This window comes from Mauremys reevesii, linkage group 2, assembly GCF_016161935.1.
Source record: "Mauremys reevesii isolate NIE-2019 linkage group 2, ASM1616193v1, whole genome shotgun sequence".
Taxonomy (NCBI): Eukaryota; Metazoa; Chordata; order Testudines; family Geoemydidae; genus Mauremys; species Mauremys reevesii.
In genome coordinates this window covers 66,457,366-66,482,288 of record NC_052624.1, presented here as the reverse complement: position 1 = coordinate 66,482,288, position 24,923 = coordinate 66,457,366, and the positions used below count along the sequence as shown (strand labels likewise).

Below are 24,923 nucleotides of genomic sequence, written 5' to 3'. Positions count from 1 at the left end.
TCCACTAGCAGTATTGGGCACAGGCACTGACTTTTGTTTTTGCCAGTGGATGCTTTTGAAGAGGCGTGTGTGTTTGGGGGAGAGGGGTCTGCCAGTTTTGGGGGGAAAGAGACTGAGCAGGGGCAGGGCCTCAGGCAGGGGCGGCTCTACAAATCACGCTGCCCCAAGCAGCGCGGAGCGGTGCGCCGCCCTTCCCCGGTCCCGCGGCGGGTCCTCTCTTCCCGCGGCTCCGGTTGAGCTCCCGCCGGCATGCCAGCGGCAGGTCCACCGGAGCCCGGGACCAGCGGACCTGCCGCAGTCATGCCTGCGGGAGCTCAACCGGAGCCGCGGGAAGACGGGACCCGCCGCAGTCATGCCTGGGGCAGGTGCGCTGTTCGGGCTCCGGTGGACCTGCCGCAGGCACGACTGCGGGAGCTCAACCGGAGCCAAATGACGCCCCCCCGGGAACGGCCGCCCCAAGCGCCTGCTTGGTGCGCTGGGGTCTAGAGCCGCCCCTGGCCTCAGGGGGAAGAAGCCAAGTGGGAGCAGGGTGCTTTTTTTAAAAATAAACCTAGGAAACTACACACACAATAATGTTAAAAGAACATTATTAAGATTGAAAAGTCTAGCACTCAAAGTTAGGAAATTCCAGAATTAAGATTGCCTGTGCAACTTCAATTTGGCCCTCTTGTGCATAAGTATATGTAATAATTAGGATACTGTCTTTAATTACATAATCTTGAACTATTATTTTTCCTTTTCTATATTTTGAAGGGAATTTTCTTTTACATAAAAAAGAGGTTGAAGGTAAGTTTGTCAGCTATTCAGCTTTTGACCAAATAGCTTATGTTTGGATACTGTCCCATTCTTGATAGCACATAATGCCACCTATACAATACCATTTAAAACATTGCTTAAATATATCACTAAACCATCCATACCTCTGGACTTCCCAATGCATCCTGCCTTCTATTATTATTTATATTATAGTAGTGCCTAGATACCCACAGAGACAGCCTTGTGGTAGGCACTGTACAGACCAATGATTAGAGACAATCCATGCCTCAAAGTGTTTAACACCAGATGCAACAATTGGGTAAAGCAAACAAGTAGGAGAGCGAAGGGGAGGATGGACAGGGAAACAGTAATATCAATGTGGTTAGCAAAGAGGCTTAAAGAAGTTCTCTCTGACACACTATACAAAAATTAAAACTTTGAAACACATACAACTTCAGTGTCATACAGAGATGAGAAAACGTGTCTCATAACTCCTTGTGTAAGAAATAACTCTAGCCTAAAGCCAGGTGTATACTAAAAAGTTAGGTCAACCCAGCTATGTCACTCAGGGGTGTGAAAAATCCACAATCCTGAGAGATGTAGTTAAGCCAACCTAACCCACAGTGTAGACAGCACTCTGCCACCTCTTGGGGAGGTGGATTAACTACAGCAACAGGAAAAACCCTCCCGTTACTGTAGTGAGTGTCTATACTGAAGCGCTACATATGTGCTGCCACAGCTTTTCTCGTGAAGACATAGCCTCACACTACCTAGATCTCTTGGTAGTCTATTATTTGTAATCTTTACAACAGTGACAGAAACAATATAATCTTCTGGTTTTGAAGGGGAGAGGATCTTTACAGATATTTATTTTCCTGATTCATAGAATTATAGAATATCAGGGTTGGAAGGGACCTCAGGAGATTATCTAGTCCAACCCCCTGCTCAAAGAAGGACCAATCCCCAGAAAGATTTTTGCCCCAGATCCCTAAATGGCCCCCTCAAGAATTGATCTCACAACGCTAGGTTTAGCAGGCCAATGCTCAAACCACTGAGCTATCCCTCCCCTACGTAGGGTCACCATCCAATCAGTCATGTTGGTAGAAAATGTGAATATATTCCCCCTGCCCAAAATGCAATAAACAAGTTTTCAAAGAAAAACAAGTAACAACCTAAGATATCACTGCTTTTAACATTCATTCCTTGTTGGTATTTAGAAAATGCATTTAATTTATGCTTAAAACATAATCACAGGGGAAGAAGGAAATTGATCATTCTGAACACTGTATCAAATGCACTTTTTTCCTTTAATTCTGTTAATTATTTACTGTAGTGAGAAGTGGTTAAGAAAGGATTGTGATCTATGAATATTTCATAGAGGAGACCTGTAAAAACAGAGGAAAGAGACATGAAAGAGGCTAGAAAATCAGATACTGGCGTAAAGGACTTGTTCACCTTCTGTGGACCCAAAAATACTAAGTACTGTATATCCTACTGGAAAACATATTATAAAAGTAAATCACAATCTAAACAATGTTCAAAATATTTTTATCAAGCACAGAACCACTAGATAATGCATGTTTTACGAGCCAATTACAAATCAACAGACAAAACAATTAATATATTTCAAAACAATATTTTCCCCAAGTTCCTTTTACTACTTTTATAAGCTTTTTTTTGCATGCCTTGCCACAGCAAGTTGAATGAGCTTTGATGCTTGTCCTGAAAAGATCACTGGCAAACCATCACCTAACACAGTCCGAATCCAAGCAGTTAATGAGTATCAGAGCTAAAGTGATTAGCACTACATTTGGAGAAAAAGCTCATGTGAAAATACACAACATCAAGCCAATGATTCTTGACATCATGTCTGCAGAAGTACAGTGTTGTCTACTTTTGCAGTTTTATCTCAAACATCAGGATCACTGGCATTTTCCTTAAATCCATTTTTTTCAGCTGCTACAGTCAGGTGAATATGTGAGAATCTCAATCTTTATTTGAAAAAATTTGCTAGCCCTCATGGTTCATAAAAAAAGTATGAAGATGTGAACTCTGTAAACCGAAAGCTTCAAAAACCAAAATGCAAGTAAACAGAACCCAAAATGTAATTTTAACATTTCATGATTTTTTTAATGTTTGGGACTGACAATGATGGAATTATACTAATGTAATAGCTGAGTTTTGAAAGAAAAGATAACAAGTGGAAAAATAAGTATTAGATATGATAACTGTATACCAATTTTTAATGGATAAGGAGTGTTAGGACTATGCTCCCAGTCTTCCATAAAAATATCCACAGGTTTAAGAGCTGAAATATTTTAAATGCATAAACTTGCTTCAGACAATTTGTACTGAAAATTCTGCACCTGTGTCACAAGCAGTAAAAAGTGTCAGATTATGGAGCACAAAATCATTCCACTGATGCTTAAATATTGAAAGAAACCACCCAAACAAAATGTTTTTTCCAGTGATGACTGAAACTTTGCCTTGTTTTTAGGTTAATTAAATTAAATTAATGTGTCTGCCCCAAAGATGTCACTGACATATCAAGTACAGGGAAGGAGGTTCTTGATGTGAAAACAGGTCAGCATGTCTCCCAGTGATGACACAGTGGCCGAAACCAGCAGAAATAAGAGGTGAGCAGGTCCAGATGGGAAAAAAGTGGAGGACAGGGGAAAAAATATCATGCAATAGTTACATTCATTTTCCTCACCCCAACCTGAAAACCACAAGATGCCTTCCAAAATTGTCTGATTATTTAGTGAACATGTCTAGCAGTTTGCTCTATCAAATGGATCTAGCATACAGAATGTAGGATTCTCTCCGTTTCAATAATGACCCTTTTGCGATAAATTACTTGCTCCCTATAAATCAATTAGCTATATTTCTACTCTGATGTAAGTACTAAAGGAATGCTGTCTTGTAATATTTGACAGGGACCTTCTCTAAGCATTTATCTTCACTATTGTCTGTTCACAACATAGATTTAAAATGTTCTCACTACTTTCTTGATCCTACTTCTTCACTGCTGGGAGGTGAACCATGTTAATTCCAACTCAAAAGGGAGATTCAAATTTACTTGAGATTCAAAAGGGATATTCAGGCACCACTGTACATAAATCACTGTGCTGTGCAAGATACATTTGAGAGTACTCCTATTGACTTAATTCCCTCAAGTATCACCCTTAAAAATGAAGCCAGCCTGGAAGTAAAAAGCAAACACTTGAGCTTGATAATAAAAAGTCTCAAGAACTGTACGTGTACCCATCAACTCTCCAAATACTTTAATTAACATACAAACTAAAATTAAAAAATTAGAGTCTTCTCTTTCTCACAAAACTGAAGAGATTATTAGATAGTAATTCCAATATATGCATTCATAGAGAACTTCTTTAAACCTCTTGCCTTCCAGTTTAAAGGTACAAGGGGATGTTTAAGAAAATTCTCTTATTACACATTAGATGTGGCCCCTAAGAAAGATATAATGAAAAATTAATCAATCTCTTAAACAATTTTATGAAGATCTCTATGCATTTCTATATTTTTTCATCACAATATGACTTGCCTTGGGCTAAGGAAAACTGGAAAAGTTCTCTTAATAGTCTAAGGACTAGAAACAATTAAAAGGTGCTAGTAACTATGCCCAAGCTGGAGGAGGGACACTGACAAAAAGAGGGAAGAGTGCTGAGATGCCACTGGTTTGGTGCTTTAGAAATACAAAACAGTAAACCAGTTCAGATTAGATAGACGATGCCTATGGGGAAATGGCATGCTGAATGAATTTGATCCAATACTTTATTAATAACTTTATTAACTTTTCAATGAAGTGTTTAAATTCTTGATCTTAAAGAAATGTTTTCCCCAAGTCCTTTATGCTTTATTTTAATCATGGAAGAAAAAACAAGAACAGTGAAAAATTACCATTACCACCAGTTTGGTGTTTTACATATTTTATTATCGCCCTGACATGGAAAATGCAATTCCAAATCCAAAACCGTATCCCATCTACTCAAAAGTCTTGCCAGCTTGGTTGCTCGATTCTTGCTACATAGGCTTTGTCAGTAACAGAAATTAAGTATCAGTATTAGAAAAACCATTCTAAATCAAAAAGATCTGGATGCTGAAGAAGTATTATATCAAATAGGAATGTTTTTATGAAATCCCAGATATGGTTCAAATTTGGTTCCATTTTTACAAAATGAATCAAATATACTTGGTTTCAATTAGGACCTAGGTGTCAACAAATGGTTTGCTTTCTCTCCTTTTCAGTATTAACATGGGAGAGAGAAGATGAATTATTCCTTTATTATTTGCATTAACTACAGAACTTACTGTAGCAAATATTAGACAACTGCTTGAAATTATATTTGACATTCATGACTCAATGAAAAAATCTCCCTTCACTCTGCTTATATCCTATTTCGTCATGATACTAAAAATTATCCAAGGATTTCAGTTAAAAAATTGCATGGAATAAGTTAATTTACTATAAATCACCAATCCTTCGCGGTCTGAAATTGAAATACAATTTAGCAAAGAATTCTTTTAAACTAGCAGGTGTCATTTTTGGTACCTATGGTATCCTGGTGCTTATTGACCTTTCAGTTTCATTTGATATCAACTGTTTTTGTAGTTTAGTCAGAAGGAACAGAATTTTAGAGACTGAACTGACCTTCCTCTATTACTGGTAGAAGCCTGTGACATTAGGACTACTGTACCCCTTTCAGGAGTCTGATTTGTCTTGCGTATCCCCAAGTTTCACCTCACTTAAAAACTATTTGCTTACAAAATCAGACATAATAATACAATTGTGTCACAGCACACTATTACTGAAAAATTGCTTACTTTCTCATTTATATTATATAATTATAAAATAAATCAATTGGAATATAAATATTGTACTAACACAGGGGTAGGCAACCTATGGCACGCATGCCAAAGGTGGCACGTGAGCTGATTTTCAGTGGCACTCACACTGCCCGGGTCCTGGCCACCGGTCCGGGGGGGGGGGCTCTGCATTTTAATTTAATTTTAAATGAAGCTTCTTAAATATTTTAAAAACCTTATTTACTCTACATATAACAATAGTTTAGTTATATATTATAGGCTTATAGAAAGAGACCTTCTTAAAACATTAAAATGTACAACTGGCATGCGAAACCTTAAATTAGAGTGAATAAATGAAGACTTGGCACACCACTTCTGAAAGGTTGCTGACCCCTGTACTAACATTTCAGTGCATAGCATATAGAGCAGTATAAGCAAGTCACTGTATGAAATTTTAGTTTGTACTGACTTCGCTAGTGCTTTTTCTGTAGCCTGTTGTAAAACTAGGCAAATATCCAGATGAGTTGATGAACCCCCTCTGCTTATCCCCAGAGTTAGACATACCCCTGGTTGAGAACCACTGCTCTATTTCACCCATATGTTGCAAATTCAGTTGCAACTCTATTTCAGTGTTTTGTTCTAAGTTGCAGCTCTATTTCAACTCTTTACTATTGGGTTGTCTGAAAACTTTTGCCTCACTGGACATAATCACCAGTTTCCTTGAAAAACAAATATATGAATTACACCTTAGTCTTCACTTTCAAATTCCCCAGTTAGTTAAGGCTTTGCCAAATATTTAATTCTTGACTTTTGGCTGCACAATGATGGTAAGATGGAATTTTCAAACTTGGTATAGATGGACCAATGTTGGATTCAAACATTGCAACAATTACATGGTCTGAAATAAAGTCTGTATACATGATACAACCAGAACTGTTAGATTAACTACAGACAATATGGGAATATTCCCACACTGTTGCAAGTTTAAAACAAAATGAACCAATTCTGCACAAAGATAAGCAAAGATTTTCTGTGTATTCTGATTAGACACAACACATTTTTCTTAACTGTCATAATGATCTACGTTCTAATAATGGGTATGCAATAGCTCAAATTTACATCTCCCATTTATCCACTAATGAAATTTTTATGGCTTTCTCAAACAAAATTTTAATAAATATTTACAAGTACACATCTTAATTACTAGATTATAAAATAGGTAACTAGCTCCTTGCATTGCTCTCTGTACTAGACTACGTATTCGAGTTTCTCAAAAAGAAAATAAAAATGTCAGATTTATTTTTTCTTTATTCAGAAAGTTCCAAATCTACACATGTGTTCAAACTTTAAAATGGCTCTATAATTAAAGGAAAACAAGAAACTCCCACCTTTCCAGCAGTTTTAAGCACTTCTGCGTACAGCTTGTAATACATAACCTTCACTAAATGCTACCAGGTAGGATGCTTGCAACTTACTATATATGACTGATGAAAACAGTGCTGCAGATGTAAATTATCCCCAGGTAATTTACAGAATGATACTAGGATTGTCCTCTGCCAACATTTGGTATCCTGTAAACCAGGCACATCACAAAGTCTCAGCTATTAAAAAAACATGTTTTCCTCTGGATGCGACTTTTCTTGCCTTCAGAATGGAGATTTTCACTATTTTTACAGATATATATTGTAAGTCAATATTGAAGTCAAGACTGTTTCTTTTTTTTTTAAGAAAACAATTTGTTGGTGCCCATCAAACCTGGAATATATAAAGCTAGTCTCTTAAGCTTCTCAAGAGCAATATAATTTTGTATGGTGCTTCAATATGAGGTGGTTTGGGAAATACGAAGCCTTTAGTGATATTATATGAGGGCACTGAATTATGCTGATTGCCTTACTAGCCAGACTGTTATTTATATATACATAAGAGTAGCCCAAGCAAAAGAACATGGAGGCCCTGGGTCAAATCATTTTACTCTCCTCATTCACTTATTTGTATCATACCACTATATTTGGCACTAATTCTTGAATTTAAACTTTATATTTCCTGTACTATTACAGAACAATTGGGCAAAATGAAGATAACATGAAAGCCTTAACTCTGAATTTCCTTGCTTTCTTACAGTTAATCAGCATTTGCTAATCCTTTTAACAATTTTCATGAGAAAAATATATAGGGGAGAAGGAACAGTTGGGGGGTAATTTAAAAAGCACAATAAAGACAAACATGCAACTATAAAAACCTCAGATCTCCTGTCAGATCTCACACACTAAATTGTGTCAGTCCAGACTGTATTAGGTCAGGAAACCTCATGTTACTTTTCATAAGACCGGGGGTATCAGCCTTGTTGCACCAACAAATTAAAGTCAGGGTAAAGGTATTCTGCTTCCTTAAATATTCAGTGAATTTTCCACTGGTATTCTTCATTTGCTGTCTTGAACTATTTGTCTGTGTTCCTGTACACAGTTAAACTACTGCTACATTTCAATCAAGAGGTGGCATTTCTTTATATAGGTATATATTCTAATACAAGTACATTATACTTCATTTACTTTAAAAATGTCTTGCCTTTCAAAAGTTACTCAAACTTTGTGAAACGGGAATTTCATTTTGATTATACATTACTAGTGCTTAATGGAACCTGTGCATGGAAAGCAGTACTTAGAAGAGAAATTAATATACAGATTTCTTGTTTGAATCAGTTTCAAAATATCCCTCAGGTAATTCTAACATATTCATTGTTCTTTCCTCCCTTTTTGTTTCACAAAGCTTATGAAAAGTTCCTGGTAAGTGTAATTTATTTTCTTACATATGTTAAAAAGTTCTTTCCTTTTAAGTTTAACCACCTTTGAAAAATTTAAATATAGAAATTATACACAAAACAGCTCTCATTTATGCTCCTTTTAGCACTACATTGCTACTAACTTTAGGAGTCACAATGCTTGAGGGTAGTTTTAAGATTTTTTCTGAAAAGAGAATGGCAATTACTTTCATTTTCAATTCCTTACTTGTTGTTTTGATCTCAAAATGTGTTCCCTCTTTTTAGCTGTTATGTACGGTACTTAAAATAAATGGAAACAAAACTTTGAACTAATTCTACAATGACAAAGCAAAGTGCGCAATTTTAAGAATGTGAAGATCAATAGCAAGTATGTTACACCAACTTGAGCACATTATTTACTTGGGCATTTGAAAAGTGATAGTTGCAGTTTACTTGTAAGTATAAAATGGCTAAAGATTAGTTATTGAGGTGAATAACGTAAACAGATTTTCAGTTCCTGTGGGACCCATCCAGCAAAATATTATTTCCAGAATTTCAGGTAACATAAGCTTCAGAAGTAGCGATACAAGGGGAAGGTTAGTCTGCCATGAAAGACAATGCAAAAATGACTTCTCAGAAGCAAATTGGAGATCAATTGAGGAGATGGTGGAAGGGAACAGGGAGGAGGGAATCGTGGAGAGTAACTTTCATGAGAACCTGTGTGGGTGAGGAGGGAGAAAAATGCTTTCAGGGTGACCAATAATCCATATATTCTGTTTTTGTAACTCACTCCAGAGAAGAGAGAGGTGCCCTGCTATCTTCCTCCCGGGGATTAGTATTTTCCTCTTAAAAATCAGGTAAACTTTAACCAACACTTCCTCCTCACTTTTTTCACCTATCATGGCTAAAAAAAAAATAGATTCATATCAGTCAGGGGCAGGCCTTTACATCTGGACTATTCCCTCCTTACAACGTTTTCTGAAGGACTACGTGAGTATGCTCAAGGAGTTCCCCCAAACCATGATGACACTATAAAACAATCTAGGTAAACCAAATACAAACTCTGTCCCAAAGAGTACAGATGCAGAATACCCACTTCACCTTTCAAAATAGGGAATCTTCTGCAGCTACAGAGCTTGAGAAGATTGTTTATCTCCCTTAGGCCAGAAGGAAGATAAGAGGTTTATTTCAGCTGGATTGGGCCTTATGAGTTTACACAGAAGATACTGTCAGGCTTCAGAGGGGCCAGGAAAGATTTGGGGACAGATCCTGTCCCATGTCAAAATCCCTTTGTGCTCCTCCCAAAGCTGCTCTAAACAGGCAGTTAATGATTCCTCCATGGCGGGAAAATCCATGAGTAGCATAAACTGGTGAAGCAAGCTCTAGGCTGTTTACCTTCTCTTTACACTGAGGATACTGTAGCTTATGTCTAGGGCCAAGAAGTCCCCCAGTCAGCCCAGTAGGATCGGGGACAGAACAGTGTCATAAAACTGCTTCCTCTCTCCACCCCCAACCTCAATTAGGGAAAGCACTGCTCTGGCTCGCCTGAAATTTAAGCCCTTGGATTTCAGGAGCAAGTTATTCTTTATTAGTATGTGAACACAACACAAGATAGTCCTTCCTAGTCAATATTTATTTTATTCAAAAATTCCCAAACTTTTTCTTAGTATGGACTACATCTTGAGAGAGAGATTTGGACACTTCCCCTCCCATTAACAATCACACAGACTGTCTGCCTTTTCATTCCCAAACAAACATCATGCCTATGCTTAGGAAAACATTGATTGTATTGTAGTGGTCTTGTAGTTTAACACATGAAAATTGGGTGGGGAGCCTGCAACATCTGGCTAGATAACTCTTTGTAATTTCTCCTGAAACATACTAAAAACACTTGTTAAGATTATGGTGGTTAATAAATTAATAACCGGCCAACTTCAGGAAAACCTGATTGCTTTCTGTATTTTTCAGATCCTGTCCTATCCAGGTTTCAACACAGAAATGGCATTCATACTTCAGAACAACAGACAGAAATCAATTATCCACACTAACACAGCTAGATTACTGATTGCCTTCAACACCCTTGACAATGAAGTATTGCCAACCTGCTAGGTGGAATCACACTGAACTGGTTCCACTCATTCCTCCTGGATAGGTCCCCAAAGGGTGGCAATGAGCACCTCGTCTTCTTCTACCAGGTCCTAACCTAAAGAGACTATCAGGCTCAGTCCTGTCCTCTCCATCTAGTTCAACAATCCAGCCACTGAAAGAGACTGAGAGATGTACTGTGGACTCCAATACCTTCAATATGCAGAAGATACTCAATCTTTACTTCTCCATAAAAAAAATGAAGACTCTTTCCTTAAGGACTCAAATGCCTGACAGGGAAACACGATGAATAGCTAAAGGCTCAAGCTAAACCCAGATATAAAACAATCCAGATGCTGCTGATCTTTACCCCTTTAAACTATACTACCGGTAATCTTCAGTGCCCAGCCTTTGATTCTTGTTTATATTATGCTAGTCTGCCTTTAAAAGGATTTGTTCCTAACTTTGTCTTCATTTTTTCCTGCTATAAATCGAATATGCTCAGTGAAATGGAAAAAAATTATCTGTGAAGGCAATTATTTCTAATAGACTAAATGAGGGTCCATAATCTGCAATGCTTCATGTTAGCGCTAATTTAATCTGTAATATTTTCCCTTCATATTAGCCTTTGTGGGTGTGTTCCTGTCGAATACTATTTAGACCAAAAATCTCTATTTCCAAATTCCTTAATTCTTGTCACATTTTTTTTATGAAGCGGACTCGGTTTCTCCCCACAATGCATCAATACTTCATAGGTAATAAGATATCAATTTATAACACATACAACTCTCCACATAAAACACAACAAATCCAGTTGCATGGATGTGTATTTGAATCACAGAAATTAGAGGCATAAATATCTATCAGAGCATCAAGTCCATATACTTGCTAGTGGAAAAGGCAATGCTGATTAATAAAATTTGTATTTGAAAACTATCTACATGGTATTATATATATTGTGGCATATTCATTAAGCTATATTATTAGTGATTCTTTAATTTTTGAAAATAATGTAATAAAAATCTTTTGTGAATATGTCTATACTATAAACATGAAATTCAAGAAGTCCATGGATATAGTAATCACACTGGCCCAAATTTTCTAACATGACTAATGATTTGGGGTCCCTCAAAATTTTAGGTGCCTAATTCAAGATAGTTGAAGTGACCTGATTTCTGGAACTTGCTGAGCACCCACCCTCTGAAAATCCAATTCCTTTAAAAAGTGGAGCAAGATGGGCACTCAAAAACGGAGTCACCCAAAATCACTAGTCATTTTTCAATATGTTCTTGAATTAATCGCAGTCCTTCAGATATTAAATACTTGTTTGGCTCGCAACCAAGTTTACAGCTGTTCTCTAATACCAAATATTGTACTTCAAGAAACTGAACAACACTGGTGTACCATGCCAGGTTTTTGTACCATACTTAGCAGTTTACTTACTTCAGCTGTGAATCTACTACCTATGCAAGCATTTCTACAACTATTTTATTTACTACATGCCCTAATCAAAGAATGGCTATGCAGAGAAAAATATCACAAAATGTTTTAGGGATATATACAGTGTATTATTCTGCTGCTTCAATCTTACTTACTATTTTCATTAATGACCCTGGCACATAAAGTAGGAAGTGCTAATAATTTACTGATGACACATAGTTGGGTGCCACTGTTAACATAGAGGAGGATCAGTTTATTATATAGGAAGAATTACATGTCCTTGAGGACTGGAGTAATCAAAATGAAGTTAATAATATAAATTGCAAAGGGATTCATGCACTTAGGGACTAATAAAAATTTGTGCAATGATCAGGGGCCTTATCAGTTGGAAATAAGAGAGGAGAAGAACGACTTGCCTGTATGAGTCAATCTCAGGATGACTATGAGCCACCAATATGATGTGGTCAGGAAAAAGGCAAATGCAATCCTACAGTTTACCAGGTGAGGTATCCCCGCAGAGTTAAGGAAATATTAACACCATTCTGCTAGGCACTGGTAAGATCTCATCTGGAGTACTGTGTACAATTCTGGTCACCCATAGAATCACAGGAATGTAGGACTGGCAGGACCTTGATAGATCATGTAGTCCAATCCCCTGCACGGAGGTAGGACTAAGTGTTCTCTACACTATCCCTGACAGATGTTTGTCTAATCTGCTCTTAAAACCTACAATGATGGAGATTCCACAACTTTCCTAGTTAATTTTAATTTCCTAGTTAATTTCCTTACAGTTAGGAATATTTTCCTAATGTCTAACCTAAATCTCCCTTTCTGCAATTTAAGCCCATTACTTTTTGTCCCGTCCTTGTCCTGGTCAAGGAGAACAATTTATCACCCTTCTCTTTATAACAACCTTTTAGGTACTTGAAAGCTGTTATGTCCGTCCCCGCCCCCCGCAAGTCTTCTCTTCTCTTCTCCAGACTAAACAAACCCATTTTTTTTTCAATCTTTTGCTGCTCTCCTCTGGACTTTCTCTAGTTTTTCCACATCATTCCCAAAATGTAGTGCCCAGAACTGGACACAGTACTCTAGTTGAGGCCTTATCGCTGCTGAGTAGGGTGGAAGAATTACTTCTTGTGTCTTGCTTACAATACTCCTGTTAACACATCCAAAATTATGTTCGCTTTTTTTTTTGCGACAGTATTACATTGTTGACTCATATTTCATTTGTGATTCACTATAACACCCACTGCCTTTTCTGCAGTACTGCTTCCCAGGCAGTCATTTCTGAGTTTGTATTTGTGCAATTTATTATTCCTTCCTAAGTGCAGTACTTCACATTTATCCTTATTGAATTTCATCCTATTTATTTCAGACCATTTCTCCAGTTTGCCAAGATCATTTTGAATTCTAATTATGTTCTTCAAAGCATTTGGAACCCTTTCCAACTTGGAATCATCCACAAACTTTATACTTTCTATGCCATTATACAAATCATTTATGAAGATATTGAATAGAACTGAACTCAGGACATTTCCATTGTGCCCTTCTAGCTTGATTGTGAACCATTGATAACTACTCTCTGAGTATGGTTTTACAACCACTTATGCGCTCAACTTATAGTAGGTTCATCTAGGCTATATTGCTGTAATTTGCTTATGAGAAGAAGTCATGTGAGACCGTATCAAAAGCCTTACTAAAGTCAAGATACATCACATCTACTACTTCCCCCTTATCTACAAAGCTCTTTATCCTGTCAGTGAAGGATATTAGGTTCATTTGACATGATTTGTTCTTGACAAATGCATGTTGACTGTTATTTATCAACTTATCTTCTAGGTGCTTACAAATTGATTATTTGCTCCATTATCTTTCCATGTACCAAAGTTAAGGTAACTGCTCTATAATTCCTTGGGTTGTTCTTATTATCCTTATTAAAGTACCTATATTGCTCATTTCAATATCCTCTAGGATCTCTCCCATCCTCCATGAGTTCTCAGAGATAATTGCTAATGGCTCAGAGTCCTTATCAGCCAGTTCCTTAAGTATTCTAGGATGTATTTCACCAGAGCCTGTTGACTTGGAGACATCTCACTTGTCTAAGTAATTCTTAACTTGTTCGTTCCCTATTTTAACCTAAGACAGACAGACAGACACCAGTGATTTTTACTATGTTAGTTGTCCAATCATTGTTAATCTTTTTGGTGAAAACTGAAACTAAACATGTTCAAGAAAGATGAATTCAAACTCTAACAGGTATAGAGAAGGGCTACTACAATGATCAGAAGAATAGAGAGCCTATCTTATGAGAGCAAGCTAAAAAAGCTTGGTTTGTTTAGCCAAGGAAAGCAAAGACTGAAAGGGGATATGGTTGCTCTCTGTAAATACACTGAGGTAAACACCAGGAAGGGAGAAGAGCTATTTAAAATAAAAGAACAATACTGAATCAAGAACAAATGTGTATAGACTGGCCATGAATAAATATATAGGTTGGAACTTAGAAGAAAGTTTCTAACCATTAGAAGAGTGAGGCTCTGGAACAGCACTCCACTAGCACTAGTGGAGGCATACAACCTTACTAGTTTTAAGATAAAGGTATCCAGCTCTATGAATGGGATTATATTAGGGGGCTGCCTATGATAGCAGGGAACTGAACTCTATTAACCCAGCATCCAGCCCTATATTCCTGTAAACTGAAGGACGACCTCTTTGAAACAACATTTCCACAAATCCATGTTATATAAATGAATACTGGTACTCCGATTCTGCTTAAGAGTAAAGGTGAAGTTCACCCAAGAAAGAGATTCTAGGTATGTACAGAATGTACTGAGATATTATTCAGTAGTAGATACAATTCAAACCTATAATTGATTAACAAGAGACTTTAAAAAACCCTCCTAAAAACAACCAACCAACTAACATTCGCTCTAAAGGGCTGACACTTAAAATTAAAGGTGGACAGTCAACATTAAAAAAAAAAATCACATTACTTCTTATACCCACTAATAATAATCACTATTATTTCTTATATCCACTATTGTTAAAGGTAACACCTATAATTATTGTGATGAAGAGCTTAGATAAGAATTTCTTCCATTATTTTCAATTTGTTTACTTTGTGTGTTTAACAAAATATTGTGTACAGGCAGTTTCAGTGTACAATCAATCAACAGTCATTTCTCCCTGTTTCTGTGAGTCTCACTTTTTTTTTTTAAATAAACATGGGAAAATGTGACTGTAAAATCATAAATTGGCTGGAGGTCAGGAGCACTACCATGAAACTACTTTTAAATCCATTTGATAAAAAATTAAGTGTCAAATTGATGGTGTTTTTTAAGTATCACACCCACACTGGGTCTTTGGTTTTTTGTTTGTTTGTTTTTAAGTAAACAGCATCAATGTTAAACAACATACTTGTGTCTTTTACAGATCTGTGTTGGTGAAGCTTTTCTTTTCAATGTCCAGTGCCACTCCAACCTGTACACACCATAGTGTATAAAGGCCACAAAGGACCAGAACACCCTGTTGTAGAGAGCATGCACTGAATGTTATGGAGCATTTTGGGCTACAGAAAGTTAAGAGTAGATCTAAGGACAGCTCTAACATATGTGAGGGGCAGGGCCAACCCATGGCACAGGCAGAATCTAAACACAAAGCCCCCTCTTCTTTCCCTCTCTATGGCTGCTCGTTCTGTTGCTGCATCTCTCCATTATTAGCAGTATTGATATATATATATACACACACACACATATATACATATACATATACACACACACATACACACACTGAGATGAAGATAATTATACTTTCTTTGTTTCTGCTGTTTTACTTTTTCTTATTCTTTTTGATTTTTCAAACAAAAATAAAAATCTTGGGCTTCAATATGATAATGGTACTTATACAAATGAGTGGACCAGCTTTCTTTAGAACCTCTAAAAAGTACCATAGCAGTATTGCCAGCATCAACCATTCAAAAATAATGAGTCAGGTCCCCCTAAAATCATGACATTTTTAAAAATAGCAAAGTTTGCATTTTTTTAATTAGCCTTCTGGTTTTTGAGTCTTTGGGGCTCATATTTACAAGTTTTTCTATACAACCATGAAAACTAGCAACCTAATTATTTTCTAAATGAAAATTGAGAATCTCACATAATCACGACACTAGGCACTAGCGGTGTAAGAAAAACACATTACTAAACTTGCAAAAAAACAAACCCTGAGCGTCAGCAATGCTGAATAGCAATGGGACATGGTTATTTCCCTTCAAAATACATGTAATTTCCATTAACGTAAATAGAAATTAGACATATGCAATACAGTAGAACACATTCCCACATATTTTTGGATAAAATCTCTCCATTCATTTCACACCCACAAATTGCTGAGGAAATTAGGATAACAGCAAATATTAATTCAAGAATGATCACCTTACTTCACAATCAATGAGCCCTGTAAACACTCGCGCACATGCTTAACTTTATGCATGTGAGAAGTCCCATGTACTTCAGTGGGACTGCTGACAAAGGATATGCATAAATGTTTGCAGGAATAGGGCCAAAGCACCTAGTTCTTAGCTGTAGCAATTATGCCTCTACTTTATGTAGAAGTGCAAGTCATAACATTTTACTGCAAACAAATTTATTTCTTTTATTGGCTAGCAGAAACCCAAGGAAACAATGGCAATAACTTTTAGCCTCCTGCAGATCTATAAACCATAATTAACTGCTTGTCCAATGTAATACTGTGCCTTTGGCAGCTGATTTAAAACTCACTTTGACCAAGCAATTAGTAGGTGTGCATTAACAATAAATTTACAGTTGCATTATACAGACATTGGGACTTGAGGTAAATCAAGTAAAATTTTGTTTGAACCTTTAAAATATGAAGTAAGCTTCACACTTTAAACTAATTACCCCTAGAACCATACATATAGCACTATACAAAAACAAAGCACATAAGCTTTTTAAATAAATTAATTTTGTTTGCTAGAAAGGATGCACACAGGCTATATATTGCAAAGAATCATGATGCTCACAGGTCTTCATTGTTTGTTCAGAGCTGAATATGTATTTACTTTAAAAAGAAATCAGATTGCCTAAGAAAATTGAAAGATTCCTCACCCCTATGTGAACCCTGAAGTCTGTGGAGTAGTCATAAAAATAAATAATTGGGTGGCAAGAAGCTGTCTGTGGCTGACTTCAGAGATAAGTTTATCAGCAAGGAATGAGCAGTAAATAAAGAGTGAATAATAATTAATATTCATAACACAAATACTTATAGAACACTTTTCATCCATAGATCTGAGAGTGCTTTAGAAAGGTGGGTTAAGGGACACCACACTACATACTTCCTCTCTTCCAGACCATATGAGGTTCATTTGTTTTCATTTACTGTAAATATTACATGTAGTCCAAAGCTAGATCATTGAATCTCTGTCCATTCTCCGTATCTGCAGTCACAGGAGAAATTACTCAACAGGTTTTTTTTCCACTATTACATAACTACTTTATACAAGTTTTGTGGTGGTGGGGGTTTAAATTCACTAAATACTTGTATAGCTTTGCTATTTTAATACCTGGATTCCTGTACAGTCACTCATCTATAAATAATACAAAAAGAGGAAAAAAAATCACCTGAGAGATTGAATATCAATACTCTTTTTATGTTAATAATGTAGCTTTACAATACTTGTCCCATTTAGCAACTACAGGTAAAGAAAGTGCAGCTTCCCAGAAAATTCATTCAGCTGCTGTTAATCAAAAAAGCAGGATGACACAATCAGTCAGCCAATAAATAAAGGATCAGAATAGAATTAGAACAGTAGGATAAAAAGGGGAAATGACTAATTTAATGCTTTATTGATCTTCCCTATATCACTGTACAATGTGAGATGACAAAAGGGTATATATTCACCTCCGCTATAAACTTCATAATCATAATATTTAGAGTCTCTCCTCATTTGAAAGTCTTTCCACGTCTCTCATAATAGACCTTTTTCATTTCTGTATTACCACTTTTAAGATGGGGTAATCAGAACTGACTACAGAATTCAAGGTGAAGATGTACCATCAATTTCTATGAAGTTTTTAGTATTGTTCTCAATCCTTTAACACCCTAACATCATGACTCCTTTTACAATCACAGCTGCGGAGAAATTTTCACGGAACTGTGCACAGTTATGCCTAGGTCTTTTCCCTGAGTAATTACTGTTAAATTGGAATCCATCAGCGTGTATGAGTAATTCAAATCAAAACAGTGTATGTTGGAAGTCTTGTTTACTCTAAATTTCACCTGCATTATTTTGCCAAAATAAAGGTCCTTCTTAAGTTCCTTACTGCCTTTTCTAGCTTTGATGAACTTAAATAATTGTGTCATATGCTCTTCTTTTCACCTCACTGTTTACTTCTAAAGACCAATCCCAGGACAAAAACTTGGGGAACCCACTATCAACATCCTGCTGCAGGTGAGACACCTCAATATTTATGGAAAAATACTAATAAAATTAAGTTTAAAAATATTAGGTCACTAAGCTTGCCTATCCCTTTATTGAAACTTACAATATATTTATCAGGTTTCAGAGTAGCAGCCGTGGTAGTCTGTATCCGCAAAAAGAACAGGAGTACTTGTGGCACCTTAGAGACCAGCAAATTTATTTGAGCATAAGCTTTCGTGGGCTACAGTCCACTTCATCGGATGCACAGACTGGAACATACAGCAAGAAGATGTTTATACATACAGAGAACATGAAAAGGTAGAAGTAGCCATACCAACTGTAAGAAGCCAATCAATTGAGATGAGCTATCATCAGCAGGAGAAAAAAAAACACAAAACTTTTGAAGTGATAATCGAGATGACCCATAGAAGGTGTGACGATATAGATTCATGGGGAAATAGATTCAATTAGTGTAATGGCCCAACCATTCCCAGTCTCTTTTCAAACCTACGTTAATTGTATCTAATTTGCATCTTAATTCAAGTTCAGCAGTCTCTCTTTGGAGTCTGTTTTTGAAGTTTTTTTGTTGTAAAATTGCCACCTTCAAGTCTGTCACTGAGTGGTTAGAGAGGTTGAAGTGTTCTCCCACTGGTTTTTGAATGTTATGATTCCTGATGTCAGATTTGTGTCCATTTATTCTTTTGCGTAGAGACTGTCCGGTCTGGCCAACGTATATGGCAGAGGGGCATTGCTGGCACATGATGGCATATACCACGTTGGTAAATGTGCAGGTGAATGAGCCCCTGATGGGGTGGCTGATGTAATTAGGTCTATGATGGTGTCACTTGAATAGATATGTAGACAGAGTTGGCATCGAGCTCAGAGTGAAATGAGTAAGCAGAAGGATGATTTCTTACCTGTCAAGTACCTATCAAACAGAGTCCTTTAAATACGCCTATATCACTGCACACTGTCCCACAGTTTGTTCATTCCTATATGTCACTACAGTTAATGATAGTCTATTAAACTGGAGCGTAGCAGCCAGCAGGTCACTAAGAATGTAAGCTCTGGATGTGGGCTGTCACTACCTGCTAGAACACAGGTAGAAAACCCATTATCTAAGCTGCCAAAAAAATACATGTAACCCTTTTGGAGTTTAGAGAGCATGGCCCCTATGAAATCTTTTTCCTACGGGGGGAGGAGGGAGTGAGAAAAAAGGAGGGAAACTCCAGGGGGGGCTCTGGAGCTCGGAGGGAGAGAGAGGTGGCAGCAAGCAGGCCCTCGCAAAGTGAAGCAGCAGAGAACCTGCCTGAAGCCTGAGAAGGACAGGGCGGCCGATCGGGGACACCCAGGACAGGAGCCAGAAGGAGCACTGTGCCAGGAAGGAATTGCCTGAGAAAAACAGGCTGGAGCTGAACCCAGTATCACGGCTGCCCAGAGCTGCACGGGGCTGTGAGTACTGGGGCTTGTGACTCTGCATTGGGAACAAGGAGGGAGGTTGCTAGCAGGGGCGGCTCTAGGCATTTTGCCGCCCCAAGCACGGTAGGCAGGCTGCCTTCGGTGGCTTGCCTGTGGGAGGTCCCCCGAAGCTGTGGGACCTGCGGGAGGTCCGCCGAAGCCTCGGGACCAGCAGACCCTCCGCAGGCAAGCCGCCGAGGGCAGCCTGCCTGCCGCCCTCGCAGCGTCGGCAGAGCGCCCCCCGCGGCTTGCAGCCCCAAGCACGCGCTTGGCGTGCTGGGGCCTGGAGCCGCCCCTGGTTGCTAGATAAGTTAAGTGGGGAGGTTGTCGCTCTGTGTGGCTTTGCAGAGAGTGGCAGAGGTGGGCACCAGAGGGGTTTGTTGGGGGAAAGTTCACTGGCACCGAAGACAACCAGGAGTACCCAAGACTCATCACTGGACTGGAACTTTGCTCAGGACTCCTGAATTCTGTGTACAGACACATTGCTCGGTGTCTGCCCTTCCAGACTGTTCTACCACTGGGCCTGTGGGGCCTTGGTTTGGATGCAACCTTGTTCTACTGCTCCCCCTATATTTCCCCTTGTTGTTTTTCTCCTCTCATCCCTCTGTAAATAAATATTTCCCTTTCTTATATCCATTGTACTTTTCACGTGGGTGTTCACTCTGGAGGGGGCTGGAACAGGTGCCTCAGGGGTGGAAGGGATTTTTCCTGCTGCATTCCTGCGCGTGCCTTCTCTTGGCCAGACCTGCCTGCAGAGCAGACTCCATCTTGGCCATGAGGGCGCTAAAGTTACATACATTAGGAAACATAATTAATAAGAAAGCATAATCATTTTTCTCAGATTTTAGGAGATTAACTTGCACTATTTTCCTACTAGAGTCATCCTTTTATTTCAATCAATTGTGTTTATTGGAATTAATGTTAAAATAAGCAGAATTTTTTTAAAAGTTTTTATTTCAGACTGTGACTGTTTTCTTGTTGATGCTTTCTAGCAGTTAAGATGCTACATTTTTATACTGCCTTCATTATTCCTGTGTCTTTCCATTATTTGTCCATTTAATTGTCTATACAATTCAAGATTAAGTTTTGAAGTGTATTCTTTGTGTTGAAGGATCTTTGTATTATTACTTTTAGCTATAGGAAGTGATCCATATTTATCAGAGGGGTAGCTGTGTTAGTCTGGATCTGTAAAAGTAGCAAAGAGTCTTGTGGTACCTTATAGACTAACAGACGTTTTGGAGCATGACCTTTCATGGGTGAATACCCACTTCGTCGGATGCATGTAGTGGAAATTTCCAGGGGCAGGTATATATAAGCAAGCAAGAAGCAGGCTAGAGATAACGAGATTAGTTCAATCAGGGAGGATGAGGCCCTCTTCTAGCAGCTGAGGTGTGAAAACCAAGAGAGGAGAAACTGGTTTTGTAGTTGGCAAGCCATTCACAGTGTTTGTTTAATCCTGAGCTGATGGTGTCAAATTTGCAGATGAACTGAAGCTCAGCAGTTTCTCTTTGAAGTCTGGTCCTGAAGTTTTTTTTGCTGCAGGATGGCAACCTTAAGATCTGCTATTGTGTGGCCAGGGAGGTTGAAGTGTTCTCCCACTGGTTTTTGAATGTTATGATTCCTGATGTCAGATCAGAACTTTCCCCCAACAAACCACTCCGGTGCCCACTTCTGCCACTCTCTGCAAAGCCACACAGAGCGACAACCTCCCCACTTAACTTATCTAGCAACCAGGGGCGGCTCCAGGCCCCAGCACGCCAGGGGGCTGGAGCACATGACTTATGAGGAGAGGCTGAGGGAACTGGGATTGTTTAGTCTGCAGAAGAGAAGAATGAGGGGGGATTTGATAGCTGCTTTCAACTACCTGAAAGGGGGTTCCAAAGAGGATGGATCTAGACTGTTCTCAGTGGTAGAAGATGACAGAACAAGGAGTAATGGTCTCAAGTTGCAGAGGGGGAGGTTTAGGTTGGACATTAGGAAAAACTTTTTCACTAGTAGGGTGGTGAAGAACTGGAATGGGTTACCTAGGGAGGTGGTGGAATCTCCTTCCTTAGAGGTTTTTAAGGTCAGGCTTGACAAAGCCCTGGCTGGGATGATTTAGTTGGGTTTGGTCCTGCTTTGAGCAGGGGGTTGGACTAGATGACCTCCTGAGGTCCCTCCCAACCCTGAGATTCTATGATTCTATGATAGATTGGTGTCCATTTATTCTTTTGCGTAGAGACTGTCCGGTCTGGCCAATGTATATGGCAGAGGGGCATTGATGGCATATGATGACGTATATTACATTGGTGGACGTGCAGGTGAATGAACTGGTGATGGTGTGGCTGATCTGGTTAGGTCCTGTGATGGTGTTGCTGGTGTAGATATGTGGGCAGAGTTGGCATCGAGGTTTGTTGCATGGATTGGTTCCTGAGTTAGAGTTACTATGGTGCAGTGTGCAGTTACTGGTGAGAATATGCTTCAGGTTGGCAGGTTATCTGTGGGCGAGGACTGGCCTGCCACCCAAGGCCTGTGAAAGTGTGGGATCATTGTCCAGGATGGGTTGTAGATCACTGATGATGCGTTGGAGGGGTTTTAGCTGGGGACTGTATGTGATGGCCAGTGGAGTCCTGTTGGCTTCTTTCTTGGGTTTGTCTTGCAGTAGGAGGCTTCTGGATACACGTCTAGCTCTGTTGATCTGTTTCCTTATTTCCTCGTGTGGGTACTGTAGTCGTTGTGCGGGTATTGTAGTTTTGAGAATGCTTGATGGAGATTTTGTAGGTGTTGGTCTCTGAGGGGTTAGAGCAGATATGGTTGTACCTCAGTGCTTGGCTATAGACAATGGATCGTGTGGTGTGCCCGGGATGGAAGCTGGAGGCATGAAGGTAGGCATAGCGGTCGGTAGGTTTTCAGTATAAGGTGGTGTTAATGGGACCATCACTTATTTGCACCGTGGTGTCTAGGAAGTGGACCTCCCGTGTAGATTGGTCCAGGCTGAGGTTGATGGTGGGATGGAAGCTGTTGAAATCATGGTGGAATTTTTCCAGAGTCTCCTTCCCATGAATCCAGATGATGAAGATGTCATCAATGTAGCGTAGGTAGAGAAGGAGCGTGAGTGGACAAGAGCTGAGGAAGCTTTGTTCCAGGTCAGCCATAAAAATGTTGGCATATTGTGGGGCCATGCGGGTGCCCATAGCGGTGCCACTGATCTGGAGATATATATTGTCATCAAATCTAAAATAGTTGTGTGTGAGGATAAAGGCACAGAGCTCAGCAACTAGTTGTGCTGTGGCATCATCAGGGATACTGTTCCTGACAGCTTGTATTCCATCAGTGTGTGGGATGTTTGTGTAGAGAGCCTCTACACATGGTGGCTAGGATGGTGTTTTCTGGAAGGTCACCAATGCATTGTAGTTTCCTCAGGAAATCAGTGGTGTCACGGAGATAGCTGGGAGTGCTGGTGGCATAGGGTCTGAGTAGAGAGTCCACATATCCAGACAATCCTTCAGTGAGAGTGCCAATGCCTGAGATGATGGGGCGTCCAGGATTTCTGGGTTTGTGGATCTTGGGTAGTAGATAGAATAACCCTGGTCAGGGCTCTAAGGGTATGTTGAATTGTTCCGGTGTTAGTGTAGGGAGTGTCCTGAGTAGATGGCAATAGCAGATCTTAAGGTGGCCATCCTGCAGCAAAAAAACTTCAGGACCAGACTTCAGAGAGAAACTGCTGAGCTTCAGTTCATCTGCAAATTTGACACCATCAGCTCAGGATTAAACAAACACTGTGAATGGCTTGCCAACTACAAAACCAGTTTCTCCTTTCTTGGTTTTCACACCTCAGCTGCTAGAAGAGGGCCTCATCCTCCCTGATTGAACTAACCTCGTTATCACTAGCCTGCTTCTTGCTTGCTTATATATACCTGCCCCTGGAAATTTCCACTACATGCATCCGACGATGTGGGTAGTCACCCACGAAAGCTCATGCTCCAAAACGTCTGTTAGTCTATAAGGTGCCACAAGACTCTTTCCTGCTTTTATCCATATTTATGTTCACCATATCTTAAAGCTATATTATTTGTTAGTGATCTCTTCTTTTGCATTTTCTAGATATCAGACCGTCACCCACTTTATAGTAAAAGTCTTGACCACAGAGTACTTTAGAAGATTTTGATTGCTGTTTTAAAAATAAGCTGAAGACTTATTTAATCATGTATTAAATTCTCCTTAGTTATTACTACTTTAATTATACATTAGGCTAATGTTTACCTTTTGAAAAGCACAGTGATAAATTAATAAATAATGACACTATCTGCATTGCAATCAAAGAATTCAGAAACAAATCATTTAGTTTTAATACAAATGTTCATGTTTTGCCTCAGTATAGTTTCAAACATCAGCACTACAGCCTCCAGTATATAACCCTTTTATCTGAGCCAATATAACCCAATTCATATAATTTTGTTCTGTATTTTAACTCAAAGCTTGTTGGAATTGTATGTATGTTATCTATAACAAGTGGCATGCATGAAAATATGTACGATTGGGGCCTTAAATGATATAATGATTTTATTTAACAGAATTATGTTTTAAAAAAATAAATATAAATATAAATATGTAATGCCTCAAAAAAGATATATCTGAATTGGAAAAGGTTCAGAAAAGGGAAACAAAAATGTTTAGGGGTATAGACTGGCTTCCGTATGAGAAGAGATTAATAAGGCTGGGACTTTTCAGCTTGGAAAAGAGGAGACTAAGGGGGGATATGATAGAGGTCTATAAAATCATGAGTGGTATAGAGAAAGTAAATAAGGAAGTGTTAAGTATCAGAGTGGTAGCCATGTTAGTCTGTATCTGTAAAAGCAGCAGAGTGTCCTGTGGCACCTTCCTGTGGCATCTTATAGACTAACAGTTAGTTAGTCTATAAGGTGCCACAGGACTCTTTGCTGCTTTTTAAGGAAGTGTTATTTACTCCTTCTCATAATACAAGAACAAGGGGCCACCAAATGAAATTAATAGGCAGCAGGTTTAAAACAAACACAAGAAAGTATTTTTTTCACGCAATGCACTGTCAGCCTCTGGAACTGCTTGCCAGAGGGTGTTGTGAAGGCAATACTATAACGGGGTTCAAAAGGGAGCTAGATAAATTCATGGAAGATAGGTTCATCAATGGCTATTAGCCAGAATTGGCAG

General features: G+C 38.7%; 1 protein-coding gene and 1 long non-coding RNA gene across 8 annotated transcripts in view; one reads left to right on the top strand and one right to left on the bottom strand.

Moving 5' to 3' along the window:
* Positions 1–11,293, top strand: part of LOC120397207 — a 48,970-nt gene extending 37,677 nt beyond the window's left edge. For both annotated transcript variants that reach the window (XR_005593718.1, XR_005593717.1), the window contains exons 4-6: positions 8,350–8,366; positions 9,137–9,198; positions 10,310–11,293. This is a non-coding gene — a long non-coding RNA (uncharacterized LOC120397207). The remainder of the gene's footprint in view (positions 1–8,349; positions 8,367–9,136; positions 9,199–10,309) is intronic.
* Positions 1–24,923, bottom strand: part of PLCL2 (phospholipase C like 2) — a 247,619-nt gene that overhangs the window by 98,646 nt on the left and 124,050 nt on the right. The gene's annotated exons all lie outside the window — the stretch shown is intronic.